Genomic DNA, 10,083 nt, shown 5'->3' with positions numbered 1-10,083 from the left:
GAGCTGACTGTTCATGTCAAGGTTTCTTTCCCTGAAGCAGAAACAGATCTGAGAACTGGTCAGTTAGCATTAGTTATTGCAGGTTCCTTCTTTTGCATTAGGATTAAAACCAAAGGAAATTCATTATCATACCATTTGAAACTGGCCCATTTGGGAGATTGGAGTGCTAATCTCTAATCCTGTTTTGTTGGATAGTCAGACAAACAGTCCTGTTCAAACAGCCCTGACCAAGCTTAGTGATTGGGAGCTACAATGTAAGTGACTCCATTTTGGTTTTTAGCTTCGTCTGTCAAAATAATGACTTCCTGTAATTTTTATTTAGCAATCATTGCTGACACTGTGACAGAGAAGCTACATTTATGGGAAGGCTGTATTTTCTGGAGGGTGGGAATTGGAGATGGCATATCAAAGGACTAAAGATATAAGAAAGATTTTTCCCTGTAAGTCAAGGCTTAGCCCTAAATCTTCGCAGGCTTTGTGGGCAGTGTAAATGCTTACTAAACAGTTTATTGTGGAACTTGATAGTGATTATTAGATCTCAGCTGTGCCATCATTTTAGAATTATAAAGTCACCCAGTTTATGGACCCAGCAATAAAAGAGAAATGAAGTATGGAAACAGAGCAGTTCCCTTTCCCTTGATTTGTTTTGCATTTTTAATAAATGCTTTTGTGCATGGAAGAAATATTTATTCCATAATATTTCTGAAGGTATGCATTGTTTTATTACCAAAGCACAGCACAATTTCTCAGGAACTCATCTTTACATAAAGGGAGATGCTGAGTTTTGTTTATTATTTTTATGCATTTATTTGCCATCTAAAATATGATACAGAAATACCATAAATACGATGTAGAACACTGATTGAAAAAACTGACCTTAAAATTTGTATGCTTTTACTGTTTGGTTTTCAATGACTAAGATACTGTTTGGCAAGATCAAAAGGTTACCTTCAAGTAAATGTTTAATATGGACTATTTCATGCCATTTTTTTTTATCAATTTCATTTGCTTAGAGGTTCTCAAGTCCATTTACTTCTGTCTGTCTTTCCTACTCTCCCTGGTTGTTATGGTACCCTCTTCACTGGTCTCTTCCCATTGGATCTCCACCTTCAGTGGTAGAACCCAGCTATCAGTATGGATCTTAGGACATTGTTCTCCCTTCCCATCCTGCTTTCCACTGGAGTCTGGTTGGAGATTCTCATTGCTTAATGTTTGCCAGCCTCCATGATCATCTTCCCAGCTTCATCTCAGACTACTCTGTCAGTAACACTCAATGCTTAAAGATTTCCGCCTTTCTCTCAACCCTTTTAATATGTCATGCTGAGCCTGGGTGCATGCTGTCACTCCCCATGGAGTATCATCTTCCTCTGCCTGACTCCTCCTCAGTCCAGTTAACTTCGATTTAGCACCAGCTCAACTTGATTTCTTTACCCTATAATAATTGGATCTTTCGGCTCTAGGCTTTTGCATCACCATGTATCTTTTTTTTTTCTACCACTGAATTTACTGGTTATAATTTATACTTCTGTGTAAATTGGTTTTGTATCTAACTATAAACTTTGTGAGGGCAGATGGTGTCCCGTGTTTGCTCACTATTACTAAATCTTCAGCACTTACCACATATTAACATCTCATGAATGTATGACATGAGAGAATGAATCGGATTTGGCTGATATCCTGTTGATTAATTGCACGCTCAATGCCAGTATCAAAGATGCCATAAAAAGAGAAATGGGCTTTCAAGAAAATAGTGAAGTTGTCTACTCATTCCATATCTGCAATCCTTTGAAGTGGGTTTTGGAACATTTCTGGAGAATGATCTTTAAGAGTGCAGTCATCTGTCAGTCCTAGAACCCTTTGGAGATGTCCACACCTGCAGATGCTCAGGCTCTAATATGGAGTGGCACAGTATTTGCATATAATGTCTGCACACGCTTCTACATATGCAAAATCACCTCTGGATTATTTATAACATCGAATACAATGTACACTATGTAAGTAGTTGTATTGTTCAGGGGGCCGGGTGGACAGGACATCTATATATGTTCTAAATAGTTTTTTTTCCTCAAATACTTTCACTATGTGGTTCAAAACCAACAGAAACAAAGGACCAATTGTGGTTTACAAACTACTTAAAAAAAAAGCACATAAGCTTCTGGAAAAACATAATCTCTTGATAAAAAATAATATCCCTGTTGGAGACTCTCCTTATTTCTGAGAGTATGTTTAGCCTACAGATATCAAATTCCACATTCAAAGGACCAGATTTGCTACAGTTGAAAATTTAAAAGGATGTTTTTATACATGGAGGCAATCCTATAAGAGTTGCATCTAAAATGTTTTGTGCATTGGCAGGCATTTTTGTAATAAGGATGTAGTCTTTGAAGAGACTAATTCTCTTATGGACATGTGGTTTCTAAATGTATTTTAATTTTATTTCCCTTTTTGTTAAAAGTCTTTCACAGGGCCATTCTTCATGCAGAAGGAGATTTCAGTTTTGCTGCCGGCCATGAGGTGGAGGGATGCGCTTTATTTAAGTTATTCACTTCGTCTTAGGACTTTTTGTTCTGCATGGGCAAATAAATCTTACAGACTTTTTTTTTTTTTTTAACTAGAAAGGCTTGCAATAGGGGATCAAGTTAATTATAAAGAAGTTGAAGTCTCACAGATGTTGAATTCTATGTTCAGGACAATTTCTTTTTAGTGTGAACAAGTATAGAACATATGCCACAGTCTTTAGTTGAAAAGAATCAGGGTTTCTTGTCAAATTATTTTATTCAAGATTTGTTATTCAGTCCTTCTGTTGACTTAGCTATAAGCACTTCATTGTTGACTTAGCTATAAGCACTTCATTATACAAGGCACTGCCCTTTTACCATCTGATTTTAGGGCGAAAGTTGCTATGCATCCTTCTTTTCTTCACTAGCTTAATTCACTGCTGCTTTTTATTTATTTATTTCAATTTTTTATTAGATATTTTCTTCATTTACATTTCAAATGCTATCCCGAAATTCCCCTATACCCTCCCCCCCGCCCTACTCCCCTACCCACCCACTCCCACTTCTTGGCTCTGGTGTTCCCCTGTATTGGGGCATATAAAGTTTGCAAGACCAAGGGGCCTCCCTTCCCAGTGATGGCCGACTAGGCCATCTTCTGCTACATATGCCACTGCTGCTTTTTAAACCGGAGTAACTGTGTCTTAGATAACACATATTTATTTTTTTCATTTTAGCCCTCAGGCACCTGTAAAAGCAACTACTGGAGATTATCTTCAAGTGGGTATTTGCCCTGGCTCCATGCAGGTCACTGCCAGGCTATAGTTTCTGCTACGCAAACCCTTTGAGAAAATGCATTCCCATCAGTGCAATTTGGATGCTTTCATTGGAATGGACAGCTGAGAAAGCTACCATTTGGGTGGGAAGCCTTAGTTCTCTGGCCAGGAACAAACATTCTTTTGACCTTTCGTTCTGGTGTCCTTGTTTGCACCTGAGCCACGGAGGCGGCTTGGTGTGCGTTTGCTCCTTGTTTCCCTTCCCACTTACCGATAAAACCTTACATATTCCTGCTGCTTTGGTTTTTGACATTATTTCCTTCTGCAAATATATTCTTTGTGCCTAGCAATAATGTCAAGATTTGGGAGAGAATTTCTGGTCTTTTGAGTTTGGTCTGTTGAAGAATGGTCCTTTGCTAAATACCAAGGCAACCAGGTAATTATGCTTTAGTCAATAAGGCTGGTAAGCAAAATCCTTGAAGTGCTGAGAGGACTTGCTTTGTTCTTTGCTTGTCTACGTGAGAGTCAGCAAGCCCTTCTGTGGTTAAGTTGCCACCTTCTAGTGTCTGGCTGACCTTCATCTGTGTGAGCCCTGGCCGGACATCCCTGCTTCCAAATGCAATTGTCCCTAGAGGGATTTGAATGATGTCACATGCAGTTTGACTGAGATGCACTTACATTTTCATTTAGTCCTTTTACATATTTTTTTAATCTTCTATTCTTAAGCTGGGGTCATGTTATTATGTAATGTATTTGAGAGGCACAGATCCTGTGCATAGCCCTTACCTGATTGTTCCTCTATTTCCTCTGTGGGACATTAAATGAAAGAGAATTATTCTTTTTGGTAACATAGGGACATGTAGGGAAATTATTTTGTGTTGGCTCCAGGAAGTCTAAAGAATGATGGCAGTAACGTGCTGAAGTCACTTGTGCCCACTAGATGAGTACCGAGTGCTATGAGGTCATGAGAAGTTAATGGAGAATCAGTGCTTTGTAAACATAATTCCCTCCTGCTTCAAACAATGACCTGCTCGAGTTCAGACAGTGTATCCTACAATCATTCAGACATAAATTGGACAATTTAAAACTGGTAAGAAAGGGGCAATAAAGGAGTCAGGTCTGGCCATTTGTCTGTGGAAGCCAATCCACTGCTTTGCATGACAGGCTTGCTAGTCTTTTAGGGAGGGAGCTGAGGTGGAAAGCCTTTAACCAGCGGCAGAGCTGGCCTCTGAACCCTGACCTCTGACCTCACAGCTAGTGACCCAGAATACTCTGCAAGGCCACCTTTCCTATAGCGGGGAGGTGTTACTTTTCCTAAGAAGTAAGACAGAATCATGGGCTGGCCATGCAGCCCAGGAGAGAGCTAACTTTTCTTCTTCAGCACTATGACAGAAAAACAGAATGTTTACTGAAAAGAGAAGACAGATGTAGGTTTAGAAGATAACTTTGCAAGTACTTGAGCTTTGGTCTAACCAACATGAATGTAAAACAGTGACTGTTTTCATGGAAATAAGAAAGTTGTTTATTCTGAGCCAAATATGAGTGATAACAGTTCAGGAGCACAGATTCAAGTTACTATGAACCAGGTGTTCCACTGGGGAAGAGATTACGGGAACTTTTGTACTCACAGAACAAAAGAAAGCTGTAAGTCAATACAGTTAACAGTGGGAGCATCCCTAGGTGGGATGTAGCACAGCAGGTGCATCTTCTATAGGCTTCAGATGTTCAGAATCCTGCAGGATTCTTAGTGTAGGGTTGGTGGACTTAGAAGTATGCCAAGCCAAGTGATGTATTCTGAGAAGATTGCCTATTAATCACTAGGATGTCAGGCCAGGCGTAACAGTTGAGATAATTGGCCTTTGAATGACTGGATCAAGTCAGATGGAGTGGCACAGGCCTATAGTTCTACTATTCAGGGGACTTGAGGCAGGGAGATCACAAGTTCAAGGCCTGCCTGTTGTGAGCTCAACACCTATTTGGGCAGTACAGTAAGATCTCATCTCAGAATAAAAAGTAAAAAGAGGGCTGGGCATATGGTCGAGTAGTAGAGGGCTAGCCTGACCCTGAGTTCAGTTCCCAGCATTGGGTGTGGAGGAGGTAGGGCTTTATTTTTTATTTTTATTTTTGTAGTTCAAGAGAGTTTTGGCTCTTGACCTACAACATTCCACCTCTTCATGGTTACATATCATAGTCAGCTGAGATCAAGTATCCTGCAACATCTTTAGTATTCACCTTCTTCAGAGAACTGCATATCAGCATTCTGAGCTCATAGGGATTTACTGGAGCCATAGTGTGCGCTAAGCACCGTGTGAGATGCTAGAGAAGATGCCAAGATCATCACCTGTCAGTATATAAAAATAACTTGTATAGAAGGGTGGATTCATTCACTCCAGAGGACATGTATATTGGGCTTGTGGTGTTCCAGGAACAGACACCATTCATTAACTCACCCTGAACTTCTGTTACTATGTGCCAGGTGATGTTCTAGATGCCAAGGTTGTGACTGAGAACACAGCTAGCACAGTCTGTGTACTCATTGTGTAAGTGTATTTACTAAGAAGGAGAGAAATAGTAAATAAATAAGCAGGAAAAAAACAAGTAAAGGAGCAAGATGGACTGTATACAGTGAAGTGGGTGGATGTGTTAGATGCAAAGATAATAAGGTTTTTGTCTGGCTCTGGGAGGCAGATGTGTAGACTATAAACTTCTGTATGATCTCATATTTGGAAAGACTGAATTGAGTTTGGTTTGGTTAGGGAGAAAGCCTACTGTAGAAAGCCTGGGAGATCCTCATGAAGATACTGAAGGACGACTCCAAACACTGAGCTGTGTGGACAGAAACCAAGGGGCAGTATGAAAAACTGGGCTGTCCCAGAGAGATCTGGAAAGATGTGATGAAACTTTGTAGTGAGAACCCTGATTTAGTGCAGGAGGCTGGAGAAAAGAAGGAGTTATTTCACAGGAGAGAACTAAGGGCTTCCTCCTGGGTGTGGTGATATTTAAACTTGGCCATTAACCTGCAGGGATGTAGGTGAGGCATATATCCCACACTGGCATTACCATGAGCAGAAGTGGATAGATGCAGCTTATTTTTAGACGAGTGGAGTTATGATAGCTCAAGGTGTAAGAAGGAAAAGCCACTGGGAGCTTTGGACTCAAATAGCAGCTTGCTTCAGGAGTGCAGAAGGACCTCAAGTGGGTATTTGAGAGGCTCAGGTAGTTACAGCTTTAGAACTTTATGCTGGTAGCATCTTATAAATAAATTGCCAAGAAAGACAGAGGTAATCAAGGGAGACTGTGGAGGCTTGAGCCATGATCCTGAGGGACTGGAGTCCTGCTCTGGGATATGGTCGATGATGGATTGCTGAGGAAGGAAATGAGAAGTAGTTCTGATCAGGCATGGAAAGACAGAGACTCCCAGACAGCAGATAGAGTGGCTCTGTGCCCTAGTCACTTGTTCAGATGCTGCTGAGAAGGTTTGTTGTTTGTTCATTTGTTCATTTGGTTTTTTTTGTTTTGTTTTGTTTTTTTTCTTTTTGAAACCGAGTTTCAAAAATCCCTGGCTGTCCCGGAACTCACTCTGTAGACCAGGCTGGCCTCGAACTCAGAGATCCGCCTTTTTCTGCCTTCTAAGTACTGGGATTAAGGGCTTGTGTCACAACAACCTGGTTGGGAAGTCTTTTTAAAAATCTCATATTCTGGATCCATCTACTAGAACAGCTTGTTTAGAGTAAGCAATAGGAGATGCCTTTGCGTCCTTCAAGAGGAGTGCTAATGCTTGTCCCTGCTGGAGCATCATAAGTAACTGTGGATTCTCACCCTGGATTACTATAAAGCATGGGTTCAGATTCCTTCTTGAGCTGTTATTGTGTTGGTGTAGAACCTTATGATCTTCATATTTGAATTCTGTTCTAGTTTTTCATATTCAACTCTAGAGACTCTAATTTATGATTTTCTTCCCAAATACATGCATTTATTTTAAGTTCCCTTAAGTCCAGTGTAGAAGTAGCAGAGGCGAACTGAATATGCTTTCTATGAGATATTATTTTAATGCTCTGTGATGGTTGGAATGGGATATGTCCCCTGTATTCTTGGGACCTTAAACACTTGGTTCCCAGTTGTTGGTGCTATTTGGGGACGTTTAGGTGGTGCAGCCTTCCCAGAGGGAGGACTTCCCTGTGATTGGGTTTTGAGACGGAAATCCTAGAGCTACTTCCCCTTTTCCACCTCTGCTTCATGCTAGTGGTTGAGGGTGTGAGCTCTCAGGTGCACGCTCCTGCTGTATGCCTACTGTTTGCTGCCACGCCTCCCCACTGTGATGGACACAGACCCTTCTGCAATCATAAGCCCAAAGAAACATTCTTCCTTACAGTGCCTTGCTCATGGGGCTTTGTCAGAAAAGTAACAAATACGTTATAGACCAGAAACACAAGACTCATTTTATTTTTTCATGGTCTTCATCTTAGTTGGTTATTTTCACAGATAATTTTTGAGGAAGTGGTCTATACAACCCCAGACTGTAAAACTCAATGAAAGATAATGCAAGTCGAGGCCATGGGGGAATATTTGCATGCTGACCTGGCCCACTCTGTTTCTTGGTCAGTTATACATTCCTAGGTGTATGATTCTTTGCAAGAAGAACTGAAAAAAGAAAGAGAAAAAGAAAAAGAAAGAAGATCATTCATTCACAAGTGTTTGTGGTGGCTCCATTTGGAAACTTAGTGTTCATGTTATTATCAATAACATGAACACTAAGGTTCAGAGGTAATCCTTACAGTTGAGCTAGCTCAATATAGTATTGCTTTAATTTCTAGTCAGTTTATGCAGACCCTGCCTTAGGAAACTGCGCAGCATTTTGGCTTTGCTTACGACCGAGTGTTAAGTAGGCTGCTGAGTAGGTAAGAAGAGTTGCTTTCTTGCTGCCTAGACTATGCTGTATAAAAAGAGATCTTTTTTAAAAAAGATTTATTTATTATTATATGTAAGTACACTGTAGCTGTCTTCAGACACTTCAGAAAAGGGAGTCAGATCTTGTTACAGATGGTTGTGAGCCACCATGTGGTTGCTGGGATTTGAACTCTGGACCTTCGGAAGAGCAGTCGGGTGCTCTTACCCACTGAACCATCTCACCAGCCCCACCCCCCCACCTTTTTTTTTTAAAGAGAGATCTTTTTTTAAGTTAAACATTTTTTTTTTTTTTGTAAAAGGCAAACTCTATTTCTCTCAGTGGTCAGAAGATAAAGTAGATGCCATTATAACAAAAATATTTTTAACTAAAGAAGTCCAGTAGTTTTTTTAGTTAAATACATAGCATATTAAATACTTATCCAAATAACTAGTTTGCTGCCTTCATTTATTCTGTAGTGTCATTATTAATTATCGCCTCAAGCCACTTTTTCTGGTCAGCTTTTCTTTTCTTTCCCTTCATGCTTTGCCTTGCTCTCCTTCCCTTTTCCTTTTCCTTCTCTTCCCCCCACCCCCTCTGTCTTTCTTTCTTTCCAGGCAAGGTTTCTCTGGGTATCCTTGGCTGTCCTGGTACTCACAATGTAGACCAGGGTGGCCTCAAACTCAGAGATCCTCCTGTCTCTGCCTCCTGAGTGCTGGGGCTAGAGTGGATGAAGCCTGGACTGGAGAGCTGGTTTAGCGTTCTGAACACTGGCTGCTCCTCCACAGGACCCAGGTTTGATTTCCAGTGCCTACACTCCCAGTGCCATCACAGAAAGGTAAACATTTCTAAATCGATACACTTTGTTTTAGACTGGTGACCTATTTTTCGTTTCTATGGAGGGTCACAATGCTTTTGTGATTTAATTTATATGGGAAAGAATGACTTCAGTCGGACAGCACGGTGGCATTTTCAGACCCTCACAGAGTCTGATCGCAGCTGGAGAGGTGCAGTTGTCTGAAGAGGGTCAGCTGTGCTGCAGTGTCTCCTTTGTGGACAGCACAGGCGGGGGGTGGGGGGGGTGGGGGGGGGAGCTGAGCACTCTTCTGACTGTGTGCATGTTAAATGGCCTGATGTAAAAAACAAAACAAAACAAAACAAAACAAAACAAAACAAAACAAAACAAAACAAAAAACTGGAACTGCTCCTCTCCATGAAAACTGATCACTGTTGTTGAGTGTAGAAAAAACTATCTGCTGGATTTTTACTACATTAACCAGAGTCTTCTACTAGGAAGCACAGGGTACAGTTCTTTCTGATCTCAGTATCAAAAATAGTTGTTCTTTCTCTTGACCAACTGGTTTATTTTTACCCTGTGGACAGGAATATTAGACAGATCACATTTCTGTCTGCACGTAGACTGCAACAAAGCTCGAGCTTACCCCCTTTCCTTTCTCTGTTCAACCCTACGGCAGCTTGGTTTGTTTTGTTTTTTCCTGGCCCTCACTTCTTGTGGCCACCATTAGTGGTGCACCTAACTTGCCTTACTGCCTTAGAATGTGCTTGGAGAGAGTGTTCCCACTAGTTGTACTCTTTGAAGGGCTTTGCACGCATTTGGCACCTTGACAGTGGCTGAATGAATATCAGTAAGCTGTTTAAAATTAGCTCTGTTCCTTGGCTTAGCACAGTAGAACGTTTGCTTAGCACAGAGCTTGCCCAGGTTCAGTCCCCAACGCTGCCCCCAAAGGTGCTACAAGTGCAGCTTTTGCATTAAGCTGAGGGTCATAAGACTTATGTGGGTGAGCATACGGCGCGGGGCTGTAGCTCATGTGGTAGAGTGCTTGTGTAACATGCAGGAAGTGCTGGCTTTGATCCCTTGCACTGCAGAAGTCAGGTGTGGTGGCTCAGCATTTGGGAGACAGAAGCA

This window comes from Mus musculus, chromosome 3 (assembly GCF_000001635.26).
Source record: "Mus musculus strain C57BL/6J chromosome 3, GRCm38.p6 C57BL/6J".
NCBI classification, from domain to species: domain Eukaryota; kingdom Metazoa; phylum Chordata; class Mammalia; order Rodentia; family Muridae; genus Mus; species Mus musculus.
The sequence above is the reverse complement of the archived record's forward strand: the minus strand, read 5'-3'. Positions refer to the sequence as shown.